Source organism: Acomys russatus, chromosome 27 (assembly GCF_903995435.1).
Source record: "Acomys russatus chromosome 27, mAcoRus1.1, whole genome shotgun sequence".
NCBI lineage: Eukaryota > Metazoa > Chordata > Mammalia > Rodentia > Muridae > Acomys > Acomys russatus.
The window spans coordinates 8,506,701-8,533,154 of NC_067163.1; the positions used below are offsets into that span (position 1 = coordinate 8,506,701).

At 45.0% G+C, this 26,454-nt stretch overlaps 1 long non-coding RNA gene and 1 pseudogene across 1 annotated transcript in view; one reads left to right on the forward strand and one right to left on the reverse strand.

Annotated features, from left to right (window-relative positions):
- The window catches only part of LOC127210056 (uncharacterized), a 412,763-nt gene that overhangs the window by 300,758 nt on the left and 85,551 nt on the right, over positions 1-26,454 (forward strand). The window lies entirely within an intron of this gene.
- LOC127210055 (DNA-directed RNA polymerases I, II, and III subunit RPABC5-like) lies at positions 8,497-9,097 on the reverse strand (annotated as a pseudogene).

Below are 26,454 nucleotides of genomic sequence, written 5' to 3' on the forward strand. Positions count from 1 at the left end.
TCCTATTTACCCCACATGAAACTCTGGGAGGACAAGTTACCCTCCTGGCAAGCCTGTCCTGCATGGGGAAAGGGTGTGGTCCACAGATGTATTTTCTGTCCTATGTGTCCATCATGGCTTCTTGAAGTTCTGCAGAGAATCCCAAATCCAGCAGCATTTCTGTCTCTCTTTCTTTGTTTTGCTGATGGTTGTTGAGCTGGTCCTAATTCCATGGCCCCTCAGCCATGTTAAGGATGGACAGTTTCATTGTGTGTAGTGTCCAGATCTTGGCCAGGAAGACAAGGTTAACTGAGCATTTATTTTGTCCTCCGACTCTCCGTCTATAAAACAGGGGAGACACACCCATACGATGAGAATGGAGCTGGCTAAGGAACATCCACACAGCGTCTCAGGTATAGAAACGAGCAAACAACAGCTGCCTGTGAACTGAGCTTGGATGATGTGAGCACAGAACCCAAAGCCAGGGCTGCCAGTACATGCAGCTCCTGGCTGGACATGTTGGGGAATCCCTACATTTCTTTTGCCAAGAGAAAACTGAAAGACAATCTTGGTGTGCAGTCCTCAGATAAACCCAGTACTTCTTGCAGAGCCCAAAAAGTAATGGGTTTGAGTGTTCTCCAACACAGCCATCTGGTCAACCTGGCACCCAGTATCAGGAAGGTACTTGGGGAAGGCTTTTCCTGCTATCTAACCTGGCTTCGTAGTACCGGCCGGTGACACAGCACAGGTCTTAAGGGTTCTATAGACGGAAAGTATTGATGATTCAGACATCGAAAGCACTTAAAATAAAGTCTCATGGATTTGTACCCTTCACAGACAGAACACACTAGCGAAATTAAAAGGCAGCTTCGCTATATTGGTACCTTGAAGTTGATGTATTCACTCAGCTTTCCATGACATTCAGCTTCAGTAGGCCAAGGAGGAGAATTCAATTCAAAGGGGCATTTCTACTTTGTCCAGATGTCATGTCGTCTCACATTTGTAGCACATCCTAGTGCTCTGCTTCTAGAGAAACCTCTGGTTAGGCTCATTAAGGAACCAAGCCAGGTCCCAGAGACTGGGGAAGTCACAACTGTAGCTTTATCAACAACTGGGACGTATAGGCCCTGTCATGGGCTTGAGCACAGACAGACTAAGGCCAGTTGCTGTATGAGTGCTGCTTTCCACCTGGTGCCAGGCAATTATTGGCTGAAACTGCCCACTCACTGGCTACCAGTAAGAACCCAAGCCTTCTTCAGGGCTTACAGCCTCCCATAGGCCAGTGGCTCCATCGTAAATCACAGCAGAATTGCTGTAGGAAGCTGATCTCATCTGTGGAAGCTGTAGCCTGGACTTTTTGATCAGTAGAAAAGGAACTCTGACTCCCAGAGAAGTGCACTGGTAGCACAGAAGGCCACCGTGCTAAATGTCATCCATCATCATTTAAAGAATCCTTCAAAATGACTATACCGGACTTGGGAACTAAATGAATTTATAGATAAATATGTGAGTACTACGTAGTGACACACCCTTTAAATGTAAAATAAGTCAAAGGGCAGAAATGCAATCCTTGTGTGAGCTCATGGTGGTAGTTCAGGTGGCTTTCTTCCATTGAAATGACACCAAGATCTTCCACAAGGTCTCATGGATGCAGATCTTCATGGTAGCCTTTACTTTTTTGAGTAGGAGACTATGATGGGGCTTCATCAGAGACCCCTCAAACACCTGGTAACGGATCGCTCCTCATCCCACCAGGACCCATAAACACTGCCCTGCAGAATCTCTGATGATCTCCCAGCCCCTACAGAGACTCAATCACCCTAACCATCTGACCAAGTTCCCAGGTGACATGACCCCTGGTGGAGTGCTACCTCTGCATGGAGTCAGCAACCTGTGGGACTTGGCCTGTTTTGAGCCACTCACAGAGTGTCCTTTTCTCATGGCTTTGACTGTGCTTCAAGGATGCATATGTCTGTTGCTGTCTTCAGCCTCTACAGAGGAGTCCTAGTTCATGGGAGAATAAAATATGAGATGACCGCATGGACTATTTTTTCCCTTTTTTGCAGATTAATAAATCGCCTTAAATGCAGTTTTGATGAAGGCCACAAGGACCTTTGCCGTCTGTTGCCACGTGGGTTTTAGTTTCGCTGATGCAGATTCAGCTTCCCCAGTGTGCTGAGAAGAACACCAACTGGGAGATCACATTCCTTCTGTTGAAATAGTTTACTGAATAGCAATTAAGAACAAACAGTCTTGCCTTCCATTCTTGCTATCCTTGCCATTTTTATTCTGGTAAACATGTTTCTCTTTGGTAAATATATTTATATATATTTTCCTACTTAGTATGTATATAGCTCATTTCTCAAAAATGCATATGATCGTTTTTCACATCAAGTCAACTCTGGCAGTGTTCTCTGAGAGTTTGTTTTAGTACTTAGAATTTCACAATGCCTTCTCTCCCTTTTTCCCATCTTTCCTTTTTTTCCTTCTTCCTCCTCCTGCTCTTTCTCTTCCCCCCTTGCCTCCTCTTTTGAGGAGATCTCTTTTTAGGTTTAATTCACTCTTGAAAACATCATCTCTCTTATTTTCCCTAACCAGCAGTTTCTTTCAGATTTGATGGTAAAGATTTGTCAGTCTCTAAATTGAATTGGACGAGCCCAGGGATGCCTACAATGCCAGCTATTGAGAACGGGACTCTGCAGGGAGATTTTACTGAGACTGGCAAGAAAGACCCACAGATTCAGTTACCGTAATCACATACCTTGAAATCATTATACAGGTTGGCTTCAGGGTCACTGAATCTTCTAATATATTTAAATAACTGTGCAAACTTTTTGTCTGCGCTATTTCAGAGTTCAAAGGCACTGGCTCTGAAGGAGTGCTAGAACCACACTGTGAACTGTGAACTCACGGGTGTCTCCATTAAGCCTTGTCTACAGCAATTTCAGCTGAACATGGCTTTTGTGTTCCCAAGCGTAATGAAAAGAATACCAAACAATGATTTGCATCAACCTAAAATGTACGTGGTAGCTCTTTTTGTTTCATCTGTGGATCCTCATGGGGGAACTTGGGTTTGCTGGACCACAGCCTGTCTTATTCCTAAAGCCTCCTTGCCCCAGGAGCAGCAGGGACACAGCATAAGCCCCAAATACGTCTAGGAACAGTGACTATTACATCTGTATCCCATGGGAGATGATGTTTATCATTGAGGATTCTAGAAGAAAAACATTAATGAGTATCAGATGTTCATACAGAAACATGGGAAGATGGTACGCATGACTAGAAGCTTTCAAAAATAGTTTAGAAATTTCCATCCTGCAAAAAGAGCAATAATAGAAATATCTCATCATGCCTATGGAGCTGCAGTGTCTGTCTGGGACCCCCCCGCCCCCGCCCCCGTGCCCTATCTACTTGCATCTGGAACTCACTAACATCTACTAACACGTTTCCCAGGCCTAATGCCACCTTCTTAGCATCCAGGCTCTGTGTTTTTGCCTGAATACCATGTTTTATAAAAAGAAATCTCTTTCATGTGAACATATTTTAGTAGAGTGTTCCAAGTACATCCTCAACAGGACAGTGTTACTTTTTCTTGTCCTTTTTGGAGCTAGGACCATGGTGTAGTGTCACAACACATTCTGTTCTGGCATTTTCCATGGGAGGCTGGCAGTGGGCACATGTATCCAGGAGGGGTCTCCCATGAGACACCCATAGTAGAAGCACCGTGAGTGTCAATTCAGTTCACATAAGATATATCAGATTCTCTTGCTATTTCTAACCTGAGTCTAAATTGAAGATGATGCCAGAAGGAGCCAACTGGCTCTTCATGGTATCATTTTAGGATTCAAAGAGAGTCAATGATTAAAGTGTTCATTAGTGGTAGACCAGATAAAGTTGGCATTTATTTGAACCAATAGTGTCCTGGGCCTTACCTTGTCCAGGTCAGCCAACTTCAATGTAAATGATTGTGTCAGAGCACAAGTTTTCACAACCTAATACCCTCATTCTAAAAAACGAATTGATTTTATGAATATATATATAGATCTGTATATATATATATATATATATATATATATATATATATATATATATATATATGCCCACATATATTCAAATAAATACAAGTGCAGTCATGTTGAGTTGGAGGCAGGGAGAGAGAGAGAGAGAAGCAGGAGACCACATAGAGCATCTCACGTCATCCTGGGCGCTTAGATGAATGCATGTCCCCAAAAGGAGGGGAGACAGGAGGAGATTAGATTCCTGGTGTTTAGCTCCAGCTTTGAACATCATCACTCTGACAGGCTGCTGGGTGGAGATGTAAAGAGAGGATCTCTGGACACAGCTGTTAAAATCCCTTTTGAGAAAATAACCAGGGGCTCTGAGCAATGACAATGGGTTAAGCAGCAAGGGTGCATTTTTAGGAACTCTTGTAAGAGGAGGCATGGCTGGAGTCTCAGACTTGTGCCTCTCATGGAGGTATTTTCCACTGACCAATACTGAACCCTGTAACTGTCCTGGAAGATGTGGTTGACCCTAGGCTGGTCAGATGGGCCCTGGCCCCAGACCCCTCCCTACCACCCTGGCCTCAGTGGATATAATTCTATTCTAGAACCTTACTTTCTTGGCCCCAGGAAAGAGTAATAGTGCTGTAGGGCACCCCCTCCCTGCCCTCTTTCTCGGCAGGGCAGAATTGTGCGGGCTTAAGGCACAACCTCGAAAGGGCCGCTGAGAAAATGTCAAGGCCAAAAGAAAGAACAGCCTAGTATCGGGGCTCCGTTGCGATGTGTGGGCAAAGCTCTGTTATTTCTCTGTGACTCTTGTGATGTGCTTGAGTAGATTAGGGATCTGAGGTTTGGGGCGGGGTTTGAAGTAGGGAGAATAGAAGGAGAGGTTTCCATGTGATGAGTAAAACCACAGAGGGTTGAGAGACAGCATCACCCCTCCAGCCTTCGAACAAACAAGCCAGCCTCTTCGTTTTCATGTTTCTTCCGTAATTCTTAGCTACGTGCTTGCATCATACCTAGGAGCATGCCGATATTGTGGAATAGCAGCATTGAATTAACTGTCCTCTGGGTTTTCAAAATATTCATACTCACACCGTCTGCCTACCATGCCACCATGGCAGAGACAGTTTACAGAGCCTGAGTGTAGTCCTTCCTTACCTATATTGTGTAAATCAGTGCTGAAAATAAACCATGAATATGTAATATATGTTAGCATACATGAAAACACGAGAAATGTCATGGTAGGCTGTACATGTGTGCGTAGGGCCATAGTGGACATTGGAGAGTCATAGCAGGTTGAAACTTCTGCTGACATCCAGAGCCATGCGTTTCAATAACAGCCGATCAGCATCAACTCAGAACTCTACTACATGGGCCTTGCTGGCATTAAGTTGAGAATTTGTCTTTAGTTTTGCTCTAAAGAGTAGAATGCGATTAAATCTTGAAAGCGGTTGTATGCTCATCGGGAACTTGGGAAAATACTGTCATTAACATTTGGCGCTGTAGTTCTGAGGAAATGTCAAAAATCCCAAGGGAACGCAGGGCTGGCACCACTACCAGAGCCACCTTCCAGAGGTCATGGCCTGGTGACATGAGTGACTGTGTCTTATGGACATCTGCTGAGTCCAGCTTAATTTTACATTTTTAAAAAAAGTTGACTAAGCTCTCTTGTTTATGACATGTAGGCACATTTCCCCACACTGCCCAGGGCCACTATAACAGGCACACAGAATCAGGAATCTATAGATAAGAGTGCGGGCATTCCCTAAGATTATGACCCACTAACTTGCATTTGAAAAGTGAGGTGATAACAGACCTGTTGATTCTGCTGATGACAGACTCAGTCCATCTTTATCCCTATGCATGGTGGGAGCTCTTTGCACTGACTGCGTAGAGCTTGAGTTATGGGCATAGCATTGATTTATGAAGGACTATTTAGAAAAGTGGATTCTCAGGTGGTGTGCATATTAATGTTGGGCTTTGTTTCTATGATCAATGATCATATATATTCACTTATTTTTTATTTTTAAAATTTTTTATTTTAATTTTATTAATTTACTCAGATGACAACTCAGTTGTTATCCCATCCGTCACTTGTGTCCTCCCATTCCTCTCTCCCTCCCGTTTTCACCGTATTCCCCTCCCCTAAGTCTATGACCAAGGGCGACCTCCTCCCACAATATTCACTTATTTTTGATAATTTTATTTTTTGGAAAAAAAAAAACCATACACATGGTAGCACTCATTTAGAAAACCACATCCTAGAAGACACAAAGCAAGAGAGGCCATCAGTACAAGCCAGGCCTCCTAGCATAAAGCCAACCCATGAGACTTGGCTTCCAGCCAGAGAAAGGGGAGGCAGTTCCATGATTCATATTAGCCATGCGGTAGCTTCAGATACTGTGCTTTCTGCACGTCATCTATATTTAGTCTCAGGCCAAGAAGGAAATGCATCCCTGAGTTTCCAGGGAGGACTGAAGTGCTGTGAGGGCAAGACAGCACAATAGCCTTGTTGTTAGCCTGGCATCCAAATGCCCCATCATCCAGTCAGATGTCCCATCCTAGGTGGAAGCTGCCTCATTATGTGGCAGTCAGAGTATATGACAGGGATGAGAGGAGAGCAGACACATACGTAGGCAGATTCTGCAACGTGGATGTTGGGGATACAGAGAAGAATCAGTTAGGCAACCCAGGCTGCCATCCCTAGCCAGCACCATGCCAACGGGCACTTTGAGGGTCGAGTCCTAATGATGCTCCGACTTGCCCTGACTTCCTCCTCCATGTTTCCTAGTGTCTTGATCTCTTCACTGTTGTTGTGAGAAGATACTGTACAGAAAGTAACTTAAGGAAGAAGGGGTTGGTTTTTGCTCGCAGCCCCATGTTGTAGTCTGTCAAAGCGTCAAGAGCTTGAGGGAGCTGGCCACATCCAATTAATAATCAAGAGTAGAGAGCAGTGGATGCATGCTCAGCTCATTTTCTATACTTTATAGTCTAGGATCTCTTGTCTAGGGAATAGCTCTGCCCACAATTAAAATAGCTCTTCTCACCAGGGTTGATACAAACCAAGATAATCTTGTACAAGGACGCCCAGAAGTTTATGCTCAGATGACCCTAGAATTTGTCAGGTTGACAATTAGCACTACCATCGTACTTGTAATCTCGAGACAGCTTCATGTTTACTTTTAATTACCAAAGAAATACAAAATATGGGGAAAAAAAAGAAATACAAAATATGCTTATATCATAAAACAATAAAAAGCAATGTGAGGAGACTTCACTTGTGCCCTAATGTCTGCGAGGCCCTGTCCGGAACCAATGCTGAGAGTGTGTCATAGGAACAGGAAGAGGAAGCTGAATCAGGCTGAGGCACCGAGACAATAATGCTCTGAGTCCTGGAGGTGGAACTGTAGCAGATTCGGTGCCTGGCAAGGGACATGCCCTACCAACCTTGGTGTCACCATCTCACGGTGTTCCTTCATGGAAGAGAGCAGGCTGTGGGACTCAGGGCACTGATCTAGAAGCCTAACTCAGGCTCCTCCCAAACTGTCCTGTCAGTTCCCTGAGGTCTTATAAGTCACCCTGAGGTTTGGGCTTTAACACATGAACTTGGGGGCGCAAAGATATCACCCAGAAAAGTGACTTTCATGGGTGACATGCTTCCAGCATCTCAGAGTAGGCTAATGTCTGTTACGGGGCAGTGGCGAGATTCTCTGAGCTGCAGATGATTCTTTTGATCTCTAGCTTTTTCTTTACTAAGGATATGTTTTGAATTTCGTGCATTTTCAAACACACATTTGTGTTGGACGTGTGTTGTGGGCTCACCTGCACACAAGTAAAGGCCAGCGCACAATCTTGGCGGCTGTTCCTTAGGCAGGATTCACCTTGTTCTCTGAATCAGTCTGTGCACTGGCCAAAAGCTTCCCAGTTCAGCTGCACTGCCGGCCAGTGTGCACCACGGATGCGCCTATCTCTGCAGCCTCAAAGCTGGCTTACAAGTGTGTACCACCACACCAAGCATTTCTTTATGTGAGTTCTGGAGATCATCAGACTAGGTGCCTTACAGATGCCTGTAAAGCAAACACTTTGCCAATTGAGCCGTTTCGCCAGCCAACCAAGGACAGCTTTATTTTTCCAGTTGTGTTTGAGGCTGGGCCTCTCTATGTCATCCTGGCTGCCCTGGAACTTGATAGGTAGATGAGGCTGGTCCTGAATTCACAGAGATCCCCTCTCTGCCTCCCGTGTGGTGGGATTAAAGGGGTTTGCTGCCATGGCTCGTGAGGACAACTTTTATGAGATTCATTCCCCTCAAATTGCAATTATATGGAGGCACCCTTTTTTATTAAGTCACTCTTTGCCTGGAGTAGACCCAGTGGGTGGTGGTTGTTCTGCCAGTCTTTACTGAATGGTGGGTTAGGAGACTTAGCCCTACAGGGCTACGTCAAGGCACTGCATCTACCTCAGTTTGACTTCAACAGTGTCCATGGCCAGCAGAAGAGGAGGGTAACCTCAGCTGTCACTTCTGTAGGGGAGCATAGTTCAGCAACTTTTCAGTCAGGTCCACGTGTGTGCTAGCGGCATGCTGCAGCAGCAGTAGCTCTTCAGGCCCACAGGGTCCAGGGCACCCGGCCCCTCGGTATACTAGGCCCACAGCATCCAGGACACTGGCCCCTCGGTGTACTAGGCCTGCAGCGTCCAGGGCACCGGCCCCCTCGGTGTACTGGGCCGGCAGCATCCAGGACACCGACCCCCTCGGTGTACTAGGCCTGCAGCGTCCAGGGCACCGGCCCCCTCGGTGTACTGGGCCGGCAGCATCCAGGACACCGACCCCCTCGGTGTACTAGGCCTGCAGCGTCCAGGGCACCGGCCCCCTCGGTGTACTGGGCCGGCAGGATCCAGGACACCGACCCCCTCAGTGTACTAGGCCTGCAGCATCCAGGGCACCGGCCCCTCGGTGTACTAGGCCTGTAGCGTCCGGAACACCGGCCCCTCAGTGTACTGGGCCTGCAGCGTCCGGGACACCGGCCCCTCGGTGTACTGGGCCTGCAGCGGACCCAGGCAGGCCTCCCATGTGTTTCTACCTTCCTGCAGGTGAAGCAGCACACCGGGATGATCATGGCCGCATCTCTCCCGAGTGGGTTCTTTAACACCCCACGTTGGTTGCTGGGTAAATATTGTATTTGGAAATGTTGTGTCACAAGGGAGATTGTTAGTAACTTGAGAGTGTTCCTGACAGAGCTGTAGAGAGTACTGCTGATAATTCACATGGATGGTCTAGTGAAGGAAGCCTTGACTCCCACCGGTGGAGAGGTGGGGGCAGGGCTCTCTCTCTCAAGGGGCAGCGGCTTCTACATCCCACGGTAATGGCTAAATCTCAGCACTGGGGTGGAAAGCTCCCAGGGTATCTAAAAGATGAATTACAAATTTAAGATGTTTTTCACAATTGATCTTTAAATTCCGGAGAGACTTGTTCTTGTTTGGTGTGGCTTTCCCAGTCAGGGTTCCTCCGTGTAGCCATGGCTGTCTTGGACTTGCTCTGTAGACCAGGTTGGCCTTGAACTCACAGAGATCTGCCTACCTCTGCCTCAAGAGTGCTGGGACTAAAGGTGTGCGCCACCACCACCTGGCTGTTCTTTTTTTTTTTTTTTTTTTTTTTTTAAACTCTCGTTTTTTTGCTAGTGGTTTCACCTCCTTTGTATTGACAAAACCCCTCAACCTTCTGAACTACTGCCTTGAGCTCACGATGGATGGGCAGGAGAAGGAACTGCTGACGGGGGTGGGACGGGGAGGGCTCAGCAGCTTGACTGTGTTCACCTACCTTTCAGAAGAAGAGGTCAGGGTGAAGTGCCAGCTGCCAACATTGAGTTTCTGTAACTCCTTGGCAGTATACTTGTGTAACATGGATGTGTACACTTCTCTGAAGGATACCACGATTAAATTCATCTTTCTTAAAACCAGGAACCTGTGTTTAGGTGTCTATAAAATCATGTTGCATGTTGATAGGAGAAATCATGATGAAAAATGCATATTCATGTGTTACCAAAAACAGCCCTTTTAGAAACCATTTAGTATGGTGCCTAATAGATCATTATAGTCTGAGAGAAATTAAGTCCAACTTTATCTACAATGGATTATTTTATCTAAATCAAGAGCTTAAATCGGAATTAGAAGGGGCTGGACCCCCAAAGTTTAACCAATGAGTCATGTAATTGAAAGTCAAATTTTATTTCAGCATCAATTTCTAGTTCAGCCAGCATCACAAATATTGGAAATTAATGTCAACTATACTTATGTACATATGACAATTTGGAGCAATCTGAAAATAGAATTATAGAGAAAATAGACGTTTGCTTGATTAACTTTTAATATGCTTTAAGGACTAGAGGATCTTCTGATGAAATGATTATTCCTCGTCCACTGACAATGCCCTCCTGCATTCTAATCTGTTGTGCGTTTGCAGGTTTCCTGTGGACTTCTGTTGCTGGCGTTGTTCAGGCAAATTTAAAAGTACAGGTGCTTCTTTCAGAGAGAATAGTGGAATGTTTGGATTGGTTTTGTATGAAGGGAGGTCAGGCTGTGTTTTCCAGCAAACGTGAGCAAAACACCCAGACCCGTTTTCAAAAAATTAATGAGCCACGCTAGGAGCATATACCTGAAGAAGCCAGTGAAGTCGGTTGACTCACAGCTGTCAAAGCTGATCTGACTTGAGGAGCCAGAAGTGGCTTTCCCCAAACTAGGTGGACATAACTAACAAACCACCCGCGGCGCCCTGCCTTGGGCTTTGGGCAACCTGGTTTGTTTTGCTGGGTTTGTAAGAAATGACAGACTCTAAAAGGAACATGAAGATGCTTCAGAAAATGAAAAACCATACACCTTGGTCCTTGACCCTGCTGGGATCCACAAGCAAGCATGGGGGTGGGGTGTCATCTTGAGGATATGGTTTGAGAAGGGTACCCCTCTCCATCGTGCAGGCTTATCCACACAGGAGCAGCCACGTCCACAGACACCCTGAGCTAGCCATATTCCTGCTTAAAAAAAAAAAAAAAAAAAAAAAAATATACAGAGATGTCCATGAAGATGAAGCAATTAGAGAAGCCTGCTGGGTCCTCTGTGAGCCAGCGAGATCATGGTGGGAAACACCGTTAGTCATTTCATCTGGAGCAGTCACTCTTCAGAATGAAGAAACAAAAGAAACAAGATGAGGATGGCCCTGTGGTTGGCCTGTTGCTACAGAGGAGGCTCAGTGAGGAACCAGCCTTCTTCAGGGCTGCAGGAAGGCGTCAGGTTTAAAGCAACAGGTGTTGTGCTGAGAAGGGCAGGCTAGCCTCCCTGAAGTCACAGTGCTGGGCCTCGTGAGTGAATCTGCCCGCAGTTCCTGGCTGTCCTACTTACAGGCTGTGTAGACTGGATCCAGCCAGATTAGTGTCTGATTCTGCCACATGTGCCCAATCTTTTGACATTCTCAGCTACATAAAACATACTCAAGTGGCATGTAATTGGGGCGGGGAGGCAAAAATAATCCGCATAATGTATTAAGTTTGCTGTTTTGTGTTGGGAAATATGCATAGCTATCCTCGTGCAGCCTCGTGAAGCCCATGAGGGCCACAGGTTGGACACACCAGCAAGTCTAGACAGTGTGAATTGCATCCAGAAACTGTGCCTGACTCTCTATGGTATGGACATCATCTGACACCATGCCTGGTTCTAGACAGTGTACATAGCACCTGGCACAGTGCCTCACTCTAGATGGTGTGGTCTGTGTCTGGTTTGGTACTGACTCTGCCCGGCACGGACTGTACCCAGCATGCTGCCCGTCGCACAGTAGGCCCTTGACTATAAACACACTTGAGCCTTTGATGCCTAAAGTTTTCAGCAAGTCAAACACAGTTCCCTCATAAAGCCCCTAGCTGAGCTTGGCGTGCAGTCCCAGCCCAGAAACCCTGCTATAATTTTTTAAAAGATGTATTTATTTATTTATTATTATGTATACAGTGTTTTGCCTGAATGTACACCTGCAGGCCAGAAGAGGGCATCATATCACATTACAGATGGTTGTGAACCACCATGTAGTTGCTGAGAATTGAACTCAGGACCTTTGGAAGAGCAGGCGGCACACTTAACCACTGAGCCATCTCTCTAGCCCATCCCTGCTATAATTAATGAGTGGGCAGAACCTTTCCCACTGCAGCTGGCCAGGCATTGCTTTATGGAGAAGGATGTCCCTCGAATGAGCAAACACTGCCTGCCATCGGCCCAGCTTACCTCTCTTCCCCAAAGATCTAGATGCCAATCTGGGGTTCCTTATACAAAAAGAAAAGAGGCCACGAAACTATGGAAAATGTCAGTGTTCATTAGATACACACAAGGAGACTATAACAAAAAGAGCTAAGTAAAATTCCTAATGAGTTCTGTTTTTAAGTAGAAACGCACTTTCTATGTTTCCCACACTGGGAAGAAATCTGTTTATTGCCCTGCAGCTGAGTTTTACGGTGCAGCAGAGCTGTCCCTGCATTGCCATTTGTTAATTGACTTGCTTTATCCCTGCTTAAGGATGAGAGAAGTCCACCCTTCCTTGTTTGTCAATTATGAGTAAACTTTCATAAAGTCATGGACACTAACTGCCACCTCCCGACTCACCGATCATTTATGTACTGGAACCTGCTGGTACCCACAGAGGGTGGTCAAGCAGAAACGTTAGGACTCTGGTTTCCCTGTGAGGTCATCTGTGCACAGGGAATAAGGAGTGGGCACAGCACGCTGGTGCTGGGCCTTGCTGTTTGCCTAGGTCTCCCTGCAGTTAAGATGGCCTTAAGGAAACCAGAAATCATAATCACTGCCTGGTCCATTCATGCTGCCATGACAACCAGCTGCTTACAAACAGCTGACATTTATTCCTTAGACCTCTGGAGGCTGAATGCCCAAGGGCAAGATGTGGCCCGCAGTGCCCATTGAGGGAGGTCCCTGCAAGGCAGGGGTCCTTTTTAGAAGGTCACTAATCCCGTCGTGAGTCGCTACCCTCACTACTTTATCGTTGACCAAATGTCAGGCTCTTAACACTGTGTCTTAGGGGATAAATATTTCAATATATGAAGTTCTTAATTTACACTTAAACCCATTGCAGGGAGATGATGTGTCAAGGGGGGAGGGAGTAACACAACCTAGATATTTCTCACCCTGAAAGACCATCCATTACCTTTTATAACCCTCTCTAGAGAGTGTCGAGATAACGCTGAGTGCCCCTTCATGGCCTGGAGGGGCCAAACATGGATCTAAATGCCCCAAACTGTGGCATTGGTACTTTTAATGACCCTGTATTACACAGAACTATTACAAGGATGGATACAGTGGCAGGGTCCCAATGGCTGCAGGATTAGCACAGGTTAGATTTAGCCAGCCTCGTACCTCTGCAGAGCTGGAGCTAGAACATGCAGGAATCCTAGCAACATTGGCACCACCCTAGTAGGAAATAGATTTTCCTCATTTCTGCATAAGAAAACCCAGCTTGACTCTGGCAACCAGACCTTGGCCCTCAGCCATTGGTTCACAGGCCATGACCTCCTGCGGGCTTCCCCTTCGTCTAGAAGACCGTAGGTCTGTCCTCTATCAGACTCTGCTTGCCCTGCTGCCCTAGGGTCATCTCTTTCCTCATTGTGGAAGCAGCTTGGGAACTTGGCACCAGGCCTCAGGCCCCCTGTTCCAGTCTTCCCTGCCATCCCAAGACCGTCCTAAGCCCTGGATCTCCTCACTTCCTTCATCAGGGTGAAGGCAAACTTCCTTCTGAGGTTGTCTCCATGGTCACCTTGGGTAACCCTGCTGCATTCAGTATGCATTGGCCACAGGAGGCATGGCTGTTGGATGTGCTGAGACCCAGACATCTCAGGGCCTTCCTATTGAATCTTTTTGGATTAAGGTTTGGTTGGAATATGGCTTGGTTTCACTGGGCCTGTCTTTTGGCATGGTCCCAGGCTGCACCATATGCTATTGACAGAATGGTAGCGACATAACAGCTTCCCCTTGAGGAATTGAACTGGAGATGGGTAAGGATTTCTGAAGAATGGCAAGCAGGAGTGGCCGTGGTAGGGAAAGGCATGTGCTTCAAGTGGCCTTTTAAGTGAAACTGTTCAAAAACCTCACAACTAAATTTCTCAGCAGAACGGGACTTGAGCTAAGGAAGTCCAGCAGAGCGATTTGTTCTGAGTGTTTGAAGAACCTGGCATGAGCAGATGAACATGCTCATGAGTGCAAGAAGAAAAGTGACATTGCTGCCCTGTGATGGTGACACAGAGGGCAAGGTGGTCAGCGGGACTTGCTGCCACCACCAGGAATCCAAGCCATGCAGGTTGGGCCTAATTTAGACTTTTCCCAAGATGTAACCAGACTCAGTAAACAAGACCATGATTGTTTTTTTTAAATGATTTCTTTTTTTAAATTAAATTTATTTTTAAATTTTATTTACTTTGTATCCCGATCATAGCCTCCTTCCTCACCCACCCCTGGCCACCCTCCCCTCCTTATGGTAACTGAGCAGTGTCAGAGCTTGGTACCACAGACCACCTCTTGGAGTATATATTTTTTAAATTTTTATTAATTTATTCAGATTACAACTCAATTGTTATTCCATCACTTGTATCCTCCCGTTCCTCCCTCCCTCCCACTTTCTCCCTATTCCCCTCCCCCAGGCCCATGACCGAGGGGTATCTCCTCCCCTACTTTATGGTCATAGGCTATCAAGTCTCATCTTGGTAGCCTGCTTATTCTTTCTCTGAGTGCCACCAGGGCTCCCCACCAAGGGGAAGTCGTCAAATATGGGGCACCAGAGTTCATGTCAGAGTTAGTCCCTGCTCTCCACACAACTGCGGAGTATGTGCTGTCCATTGGCTAGATCCGAGTAGGGGCTCGATGTTTACTATTGTATTGTCCTCGGTTAGTGCAGTAGTTTGAGCAGACCCCCCCTGGGCTGTGATCCACCTGTTATGAGGTTCTTCTTGTAGGTTTCTAAGGTCCTCTGGATCCTTCTATTTCCCCATCTCCTATATTTCTCTTACCAAGAGTCCCAGTGTGATGTCCTCACATCTATCCCAATCTCTCGGTAAGTGAAGACTTTCATGGAGCATGCCTTTTGGGCTAAGTGCCCAATTATGAGTAAGTATATACCATGTGATTCTTTCTGCTTCTGGGTTAACTCACTCAGTATGATCATTTCTAGTGCCACCCATTTGTCCACAAATTTCAGAATTTCCTTTTTTTTTTTAAAATAGCTGAGTAGTAGTCCATAGTGTAAATGTTCCAGTTTCTTTATCCGTTCTTCAACTGAGGGACATTTAGGCCATGTTCATAGTTGAGCAGATGTCCCTGTTGTATGGTGGAGCATCTTCTGGGTATATTCCAAGGAGTGGAATAGCTGGGTCTTGAGGAAGCCCTATTCCCAGTTTTCAGAGAAAGTACCAGATAGATTTCCAAAGTGGTTGTACAAATTTGCATTCCTACCAGCAATGAAGGAGTGTTCTTGGAGTATATTTGATAGCATGGATTTAATACTGGATATAGCACGAACTTGGGTTTAATATTGAATATAGATGGATATGCGTTCAACTCTGAATATAAATAACAATGATACAAAAATTGATGTTCATGTTTCAACCTTACATGATCTTTTTGTTCTTTTTAATTTTTAAGGCAGTTTCAGAATTTTCTAAGATGAATTCATGCTAAGTTTCATTTAATAAGAATGTTATGAAAGTTACATGTTAAAAAATTAAAAATGAGTACCCTAGTCTCATTTATTTTAAAAGGATTTAAAATTATGTATTTTGAAGTATTTAGCTATTTCATAAGGGATTGATAAATTTTCATATTCTGTCTTCGTATGTTCTTTTGTCCTGACATTGCAATTTAGACAGTAGTTTTCATAAGGAGTCTTTTCAAAGATTTTGAATAGAAACTTTATTTTTTTTTTTAAATTTAAGGATCTGAAGATCTTTGAAGTTCTGAGAGATGGTCACATAGATTTCATATCTACTGACGGAATAATAATTTAAGTGCCAAGTGGTGGGTTACCAGTAAACTGATTGGTTACATCAATTTCTACAGGAAGTTTTCTTTCTTTACTGAAGAAAAATGTCAAATAAATTATTAAACCTTGAGTTCTGAGCCTTACATATCTCATAATTTTAAATCTAATAAGAAATGAGTCTGTGGGACTTAGTCAGCAAATCTCCTGGATACGGAGACTGACGGAGAGTGACAAGTGACATACCCACACAGCGAGATGAAAGGGGAACTGAGAGGCAATCCCGGTGAATTCCTCGGACCTGGAGTAGAATGCCTTTTGTAAAATTGCCTTAAGTAGATAAGATGTGACATTTCCGCCTATCAGAGTGAAAAGGGCAAATACTGGACTGTGCTTTTTCTCAAAGCCCTATGGGAAACACTTGGGTGACGTGCAGCTATCCTAGGCAGAAGTGTGGAGAGGCTGTTCTGTGAGCCATAGAAACCTGTCACCTTGTGCGGGAAGAGGGGCTCTCGAACACTTCTGTCTACAGTGCTGAGGACAAGAGATACTGAGTCCCCAGGAAGCATGGGAAAGGGAGGTGAGGAGGCAGGAAGTGTGAAGTGTGGAAGGAGCAGAGACCCTGGGACAAGGCAGAGGACATGGAGTGAAGCTGACAAACACAATGGACAGGAAGAAGGGCCACACTTCCTATAAAGGGTGTCACCACCTCCCTTCCCTCCTGTGTGTGGACCTCGCTTGAGTGGGATTTTTTTCCCTAAGTGTAACTGGATCAGGAAAGACTCTTTTCCTGTGCTGTGCCTCATGGGTGGCTCACGGTTGGTTCGTTATATACCTCATGATGCGTCACTGTGCCTGCGAGGACAAGGAAGGCGCACAGGGTAGGAAGGAGACCTTGAATGTTCAGACGTCCACTTTTCACCAACATTTCCTCCTTCATCTGGGAATGGGGGCAAATACCTTCACCCACCTCTGCTGTTGTTCATACAGATTATTATAAAGATGAAAGGAAAGGTCATTTGAAGGGACAGAATTAGTCCAGGAGCTAAAATGAGATATGTACCAGCCATGCCCGCCCGCCTCTGCCAGATCTGGACAAACTGGCTATAAGGGACATCTGCCCAGTGTCCCTGCACTGCAGTCTTCGAATGCTGGCGCACTCCCTTCACAACACCACCAAAATCACGGTTGGAAATAAACTATGGATTTTTCTTCCAGACCCACAGATGGGCTGGTTCTTGGCTGTTGTAGCACTGAGCTTAGGGACGTGGAGAAAGAATCCAAGTGTCTGGTTGATTTCAGTGAGAGCCACCAAGTCGCTGAGTCTCTGAGTCTCATCATGCTGCTGGGACCTTTAAGTTCTCTTGGTCCCATGGGTCTCCTAAGTGTGCTGACTCCCACTAGAACTCTGGATCCCATGAATCTCCTGGTCGCAGGAGATTCCTTTGCTCTTGTTAATACTTAACAATCAAGACCCTATTAATTCTCTTGGTCACAATTTTCGGATCCCACTGTAAGTTCAAGCTCTCCTGCAGTTCGCAGTCATTCTTCCGCATGGCTCCAGACGTCCGGCCTCTGTGCCGCTCTTACACCCTTGCTCTTTTATCACATGAGCCCTCCACACTGTCCACACCATCCACACTGGGTCTTTCTCTCCTACTATGTTCCCGTAAACCCAACCCTCTTGCTCTGAAAAAAAATCCGTGTTCCTACCCTAGAAAAGCTGCCCCTACCAAGTCACCCTGGCATTGGCTAGAGTAGGTTTCAGACTGTATGATGAAATTTCTGGGTGTTTTTTCAGCGTTGCCCCAGATGAGGAAAGGTGGGGGTGACCAAGTGAGATTTCAGAAGCCCTGGAATTAGGACAGACCCTGCTAGGGCGTAGCCTAGAGCAATCCCACTGCTTTCCCACCCTCGGAATGGAAGCAGTTGGGGTCAGATGGAGCAGAAGGCTAGAGAACTCTTTGTTGCGATGTTTGTTTTTTTGTTTGTTTGTTTCGAGACAGGGTTTCTCTCTGTGTAGCCTTGGCTGTCCTGTAAAGCAAGCTGTCTTCGAATTCACAGTGATCTGCCTGCCTCTGCCTCCTTAGTGCTGGCATTAAAGTCATGTGTCACCACACCCTACTCCCCAGAGAACTCTTAAGTGAGGCAGAAAAAGAAGGGGCAGAAAAAAGAAGGGGTGTCCACAGTCATGCTGTGGAGCACTTCAGAGGATATGGGCATAAATTCACATGATATGGAAAGATAAAAAAAAAAATGGAGCAGAGTAAATGGCCAGAAAAAAAAATTAAACAGATGGTAAAGTGGCTGTTTATGGAACCAGAGAGCTGATCGGCCATCCAGTAAAGCTTGTACAGTTGTATTTGAGCAGGAACACTGCAAAAATCTGAGATGATTAAGGACATAGAGATCAAAGGGGACTGACCGGCAAGACCTCTGTCCGGGGACTCCAAAGCTGCTCTCCACCCTGGCCATCACTATGTCCACTGATACCATGTTGAGTATAGTTAACTGATAAGCCAAGGGTCTTGTTTATCTTCTTAATGATCCTAGCCAACTCTGGGTGATCCAGAAAACAGGGCATTCCTATATTTACTCCTTTCCCCACAAATAACGGAAACTTAATTCTGGACCACTCTCATTTATTCTGAATCTATATTTTCTCCTTGCTCTCATGATGGTTGGGTCCTATGTAGTCAGATAAAGTAGGCATGGACCACTCAAGTCTGAGGTCCAATGTGGTCAGGGGAGGTGGACATGGACTACTCAGGTATGATGGCCCCAAATAATCAGGGGATGTTAACATGGATCCGAGTATCCTGTGTAACCAGGGCAGAAAGCTACAGCCTAGTCAGGTCTGAGGAGTTCTGTGGTTAGGAGAAGTGGTTCCGACCCAGTCAGGTACAAAGGTCCCATGTGGTCAGAGCAAGTAGGCACAGATCACCCAGGTCTGAGGATCCTATGTGGTCAGGGCAGGTTGGTATGGCCTACCCAGATCTGAGAGTCCTAGGAAGCATGCCTCTGATGGCTCCTGGGGACACAGTGACAACACAGTTTTCCTGTTTCCCTCCAGTCTCATTTAAACTTTGCAATGAAACACATAAGCCACAGAGTACCTAGATGTGGAAATTAGGCTTTGCCTCATACCAAGATGCCCCCACAAATGGCTGCTTCCTGTCTCCTGCGGATGGATGGTGTGCAGCATGCTGGAGGGTGGGTATGGGGATACTATGCCATCCGTTTGTTGGATGCCGTTGTGACACTTCTGCTGCTCATGATTGTGCACCTGTGCCATGGTGTGTTCATCACTGTAATGTGGATATCCCCTCTCTTCCTTCAATTCTTTTTTTCTATTGGAGAACTGTTGGCGTTATTTTTATAAAACTGTGTTTGTTTCTCTTAGCTTATTTCTTAGCCTGGCTATCACACGAATAATTGAGAGTCTTCTGTAATACAATGCTTCACAACACAATGCGAGCTATTTGAGCCTGTTCTTAGCCCTCTGTGCTATTCTGTCTTACTCCCAGTAACACTTGCACTTTGTAGTTTTCCTCAGTTTCAGCTCCTTCCTGCTGATCTTCCGTGCACCTCTCCCTGCGGCTCACTCCTCCGACTCCTCTCTTAACTCCTCTCCCCTTGGCTGGCAGGAAGTCCAGCCCTATTCTCTCCCTGTTCATTGACTGGCTATAAGCTGCTTTATTGATACAACAGGAGGCCAATTGGGGAGCAGAGTTTACATAACATTTAGACAGGAATTCAGAATTTAAACCACACAATAATAGGCTGCGAGTCCTTTGACAGCTTTTCTGGTGACTCCATAGGAGTGTCTGCTGTGGGCAGCAGCATGAGTAGGCTGCCAAGCTCAGGTGTGCACACATCAGGCTCTCCCTCCACATGTCCACTGCCAGGCTCCAGAGCTCCAAGGGTCTCCATTAACACCCAATGAGGGAGCCCTTGTATGTGAGCCACTCTGAATGGTGTGTGGTGCTGTCACACTGTAGTCCTTGCGTGTCCCTGCCTGGGACAAGGTCCTTCTCCTGTCTTTACTGTCCCTTTGAAAGGAAATGTCAGTTTGTGTCTGACTGGGCTGTGTGCCAGTGTTCTATTCATGTTTGTTTGTAACATGTTCTTAGTGGGAGACCTTTTAAATCAGTGGTTCTCAACCTTCCCAATGCTGTGACCCTTTAATACAGTTTTTCATGTTGTGGTGACCCAACCATAAATTTATTTTTGTTACTGCTTCATAACTGTCATTTTGCTACTATTATGGATCACAATGTAAATATCTGATATGCAGGACGTCTGATATGTGACCCCTTTGAAAGGGTCATTTATCTTATTTTTTTACATATACATTTATATTATTACAAAAGGAGCATTTTTGATGCCATTTGTGAAGGGGTCATGACCCACAGGCTGAGAACTACTGCTTTAAACGCAACTTCTGTAGGTGCCCTCTCACTCTCTGGTTGCCATTTTATACCCCCAGTGGGATCTCTGGTGACAGAGTCACTAATGTCATACAGCCCAGCTCATCCACACTGTCCTCTACCTTTCAATCTTTTGAGGCTCTACACGCCTAGTTCTTTGTCCTTAGATCCACACCTGTAACACATCTGTAATTCTGTATGTGACTATCTGAGTGTATATGTATTAACATGTAGTGAGAAAATGTGTGTGCTGAGTGGGTGTGTCTGCATGTGGCTGTCATGAGATAGTGTGTGCTGAATGTGTAGGCATCTATGTGATGAGTTTGTGGGTTTGATGCTGTGTGTGCATGACCGTGTGGTAAGAAAATGTATGTGTGGGGAGTAGGTATGTGTGTTTGCAACTTTGTGTACAGCAAGTGTATTTTAGCATGTATGACTGAGTATGGAAGGAAAGTATGTAGTAAGTTGTGCATGTATGTGACTGTGTGCTAAGAGAGTGTGAAGTATATGTATGTGTTGACTATGTGTGGAATGTATGGAGAGTGTGTGGACATAGTATAGGTGAACATGTGTGTGGCTCTGCGGAGGGTGTGTATGTGATGAGTGGGTATACTGTGTGTTTCATTCTGCCTGGTAATGAGTGTGGCATGTTAGCATATGTCTGACTTCTCCGATGAGTTGTTCGCATGTCTGGAGACTGTGTGACTCTCCCCATGTGCTTGGTGCAGACTGACTGTTTTTTAAAAATCTCTTTCCTTGGCTTGGAACTAAGATTACTGTGGCCTCAGAGTGACTGTGGGAAGCGACCTTTTCGCTCTGCTTTGACATTCCTGTAATTCCGTCATTTATTCTCCAAGTGTTGTAATTGCTCTGGAATGGCACCACTTGCACCCATCCTGACTCCTTCAAGTGATGCTTCTTTATTAGTTTTTCTCTAAGTTATGTTTTTCAAAAGTTCAATTTTAAAATCACGCTTGTATATTTGGAATAGAAGCTTTTTTTTATTCCCCTCCCCCCGAGCTCTGGGTACCTGGCAAGTGCTCTGTGTGTGCCCGAAAAAACCAAAGTTCTGTTCTCGGAGTGATGGTTCAACATGGTTCATCTTCGTCTTAACTGAAAATTTCTAACTAGTATATCTGCTTTATTAAATTTATCTTGTTTCTTTGTATTCAGATTTGTCAGTTCTTTAATCTTGTATGTTGAAGTCATGTAATGGACACATAAACTATATCTTAGCACATTTCTTTTTTATCATTGTGAAGTAATCTCTATTAAAATCAACTTCAGTACTAAGCCCACCCATCTTCTTGGTGTTGGGGTTTCCATAGTGTTTCTTCTTTCATTATTTTACTTCCAAATGTTTCTGTTCAAATATTTAAGCTGTTGTGTTAATTACTTTTTTTTTTCATTGTCATGAACAAAATATCTGACAGAAATAATTTCAGGTATTAGTTTTTATTTGGACTCATGGTTTAAGGAGACACAGTCCTTCATGGGAGGAGGGCACGGCAGCTGTACCAGGAGTCTGAGGCAGCTCGTACATGGTCTCCTTGGTCAGAAAGCAGAGAAGGATGGATACTGGTGATCAGCTTACTTCCTCCTTGTTTCCTTGTCTGTCCTGGGCCTCCAGCTCATAAGGTAGTCTTACCTCTTCAGCTAAACTTTACTTGAAAACATTAACAGATGATGCACCCGGAGTTCGGTCTCCTATGTGCTTCTAAACCCAGTCAGGCTGACAAAGGCGATGAGCCATCACATATACTTATGGTTGTTTTGTTTTGAAATGGTCCAAAGTATGGTTATTGAAAGCAGTGCTAGCAGCTTGCTACTTAAATCCACCATGTCCCTTCTCATATTTTATTTCCTGTTTTAAACTTTTTTTTAGTTGTTATTTTTTTGGTTTTTCAAGACAGGGTTTCCCTGTGTAGCCTTGGCTGCCCTGGAACTCACTCTGTAGCCCGGGCTGCCTGTCTCTGCCTTCTGAATGCTGGGATTAAAGATGTGCATCATCACAGCTCTGCTTCCTATTTTTAATTTTTAATTTTTTTCATGCTGCTGTGGTAAGTAGGAGTTGCTTTTGCTCCTCCTTGGCTGACTTGTGTGCTTCAGTGCATCTCTTTAAGGACTTCTCTAAGGATTTCTCTTGCCATTCTTGGTGGTTAGACACTAGCCTTGGTGCAGCATTCTTCTCAATTTGCAGACAAGCTAAGAAAGACCTAGAAATGTTTTCAACTCCTTCATGCATACATCTGATTGCTGTTTACTTGTTTGTACTCATATGCATGTCTCTGATGTTAGCAAGACAGCACTATTATTATTTTACAGGCTATTAATTTGGGCACACTCCCATCATGCCGACTTTTCACCTCTCTGCAAGTCTATTCCATTCCTGTGGGGTCGTTTTACCTTTCTTGAAAAACTCCTTTAAGCTGTGCTTAGTGTGGCTCTCTGAGAAATATATGACGTCACTTTTCTCTTTGCCTAGCGATGTCCTCACCTTGTCTTTGGCAGAATTTTCAGTGACCTTCTGAAAGATGTGGTTCCTCTGTGTGTTGTGTCTCTGCTAAGTTGCTGCATCCCTTGGCTTACGTTGGTATCTGTGACTTGTCTGTTTTAGGGAAGTTTACCACTGTGCCAGACTTGTTGTATGTTCATCCTGTGAGGAGCCAGGGACCAGGGACCCTCTGCTCTTAAGAACTCAGGGCTATGCAGGATTTTGTCTACAAAATCTTCCAAGGTCCCAGAGTGGGTTGGGGATGGCTGATGTGGCTTCCTGAAGACCAGGAGGGCAACCTTGCTGGGTGGCCCAGGGTGATCTGCAGGCAGGAACCTGCTCCATGTGGACAGCACAGCTGAGAGAGGAAGACAAAACCCATGTGCCCTTTGCTTTCCAAGACCAGGAAGTGAGGCCACAGATGTCACAGAAGAGATTTCAAAAGCTAGACTCTTGATCATTATTTGAATTTATTGTTTATATATCGTTTTTCCATTAGATAACTTCTGACTGAATATAGAAATGAAAAAACATGCAATGTTACTCCCATGACAATCATTCTTACATAGTTCTGTTTTGATACATTTGCATACATGTGTGTAAAAAACCACATACACGGGTGTGTAACTGACATATTATATATTTGGCTTAGAATATAATTTTCTTTACTCAATACTATGTTTACATTTGTATGTCTCACAAAAATTCAATTTATCACAGGTAATGACTGTCTCAGTCATGTATGAATAGGTTTGTAAGTTTCGTTATGTCACTGAAAAACAAACAAATAAACAACAACAACAAAAAAAACCAAAACAAAAAGAAACTACTCCCTTCTTAGCCTGCATTTTATAAATGCAGCCTCGTCAGTGAATTAGATGTCAATGTTTTCATATCAGGCTTCACGGTGATGTAGTGACAAACCAAAAGGGCGGCTCAGCCGTGAAGCTTCTGTGATGAGATAACAAGGAATAATGAAGTGTGAGTATGTGTGTGCCCACGGGTGTGTGTGTGTGTGTGTGTGTGTGTGTGTGTGCACGCGCATGTGTGTGTGTATGTGTGTGCACACGTGTGTGTGCGTGTATGTGTGTGTGTGTGCACACGTGTGTGTGTGTGTGTGTGTGTGTGTGTGTGTGTGTCTGTAGGGGGATTAGACAAGAAAGAGAAAAGGAGTGTCGTCTGTGGGGTCAGTTTGGGGAGGTGACATGGGAGAAGTCACCCAGGGGTGGCAAGCATTACAAGAAGGTCCCTCTGCAGTATGAGCAGTCCTTGGCATAGGAGCTGGTGGCATCTCTACAGAGAAAGACTTAGCCTGCTTTGGAGTATAAAGGGAGGGTGGAGCCTGCTGGGGGATGTCTGTTCCAGTTCTCTTCAGCTCAGCATCAGGCTGTGCCAGGGCAGCCTGGTGGGTGGTGCGTCTGAGGCCTATCACCCACAGCAGCCAACCCTTCAGGCAGTTCTACCACTGTTTACACTCCTGCTGCAATCTCATTCCACACAGATCTTTGGCTTTGCACCTAGTTGCTTCATTAGAATAATCAACGGAAGGGCATAACCATAGATCAGATGTTACAAGCATTTTACTAGTCTTGGTGTCTAAAGGCTAATATTTTCCTGTATGTTCAAATAAATTTATATCCACGTGAAAAATTTGTGTCATTTTTCTCACAATAACCTTCTTAACATTAAATTATAGTCCACTTTTGATGGTTTTTCAAATAAAAGGCAATAATTATATCTTGTTTTAATTTGCATCTCCTTATGTCCCCAAGGCACAGTGCACTGCAGTAATTTCTGGCCCTTTCTGTCCTCTTGGCATTACAGTTGTAGACAGCCGTCCAGTGTGCTTCAGGGTCTGCCATTTTCTCATTGTACTCTAAGAATTTCGTACATTGTTGATGCTAGCATTTTATGTTATCTTTAGAAATGTGTTTCCACTTACCTGGCCTTTTGCCTTTTTTATTGTGTAAATACAGTTTTTGACATATTGGGATTGTGGTATATTTTTAACTGTTTCTCTGGAACATACCATTCACTTGCTAAATACTAGACTGTAAACTGAATGGAACGTTTTGCCTAAGTGAAGTGCGATTAAATGTTCAAATGGAATAAAATACTCTCGGAAGCTGCACATGGAGATTTGTATTACAGTTTATTATCTGGGTCTAGTAGAATGGGAAACTCTGCATTCATTTTCTCCCTAAACATTATTTTATGATGACTACGAAAATACCAAGCTGCGAGTCAGGAAGAGGTTGGTACCACACAGGCAGCTGAGGCTTCTGAAGAAGAGGGCTGTGTGGTGGCTACAAAGGAGCCTATACAGACTTCTCAGGACTGAGGCAGAGGGCAGAGAAAAACAGATTTTCAATCTGTATATTCCTTGGGATCTTATATATACTAGCTTGCTACCTGCTTCCTCATGGCTTGTGTCATTAAGGGACCCCTCCGAAACAGGATCTTCTTGGCCCATTCACATCTTTGTCCAGAAGATTCTACTGTCTTCTTCTGAGGATCAGCATGTGCTTTACATTTGGCTCTCGAAACTAGAACTTCAGCAATGAACTATCATGTTCTTTAAACTACGGAGGCTTGCCCACCCCAACACAGTAGGCTCCACAGTGACCCTGGTCCATAAAAACGTCAGCCATTCTAGCGGATGTGAAGCTAAGGTTATCCACTTCAGTACGTGAGTGTCTTTACAAGACTGCATCTCAAGATCACAGGACAGACATGGACCCTAAAGGATGACACCAGGCAGGACAGAGAATCATCATGGTTCAGAAATGTCACTTTCATCAACAAAGTCAGATGGTTGGCATTGGTTCCACTTAGATGAGACCCCTGACTTCTCAAGAGCCAACGACACAGCCCTGTTGGCTTTGGCTATGTAGTTTGTTTCCCTACTGTCACATAGAGATGTAGCCAGGGTAGCCACTCTATGTTGTACTTGTCCCTACTGCTAGGACCTAGACTGATGCTCCGAGGAAGCTTTGAGGAAGGGATGTCATTGTCCTGTCCTTTTCCGTGTCTGCCTCAGTATGTGATAACTAGTCAGTGCTATGTGAAGGCCTCAGTTTAGGGCTCTTCTGGGGTGTGTGTGTGGAGGCATAAGAGCAACACTCACTGCCTGTACTAGATTGCCCTTCATCTTTATTTTTTAAACCTGGAGCTCATCATCTCAGCTGGGCTAGCTTGCCAGTAACACCTAGGGATCCACTGTATCTGCCCACCTCCACAAATCTGGGGTTATAGACGTGTCCTACCACACCCAGCTTTTGTGTGTCGGATCTGGGGATTTGAACTCAGGCCCTCATCCTTTTGTGGCAGGTACTTTAATCAACCAAGCCATCTGTCCCTTTGTAGGTTTTCACAGGGGTGTAGGAGTGACTCTAGGAGAGCTGATTTGTCCATCTGTGCAGCTGTAACACCTCAGGCACTTACTGTAGTCACTGCCAGCTCACCTTGGGCAGTGTTTCGAAGTGATAGAATCCCACCTGTTAAGGTTTTGGTGAATATGTCTAGGGCTCTCCTTGTCAC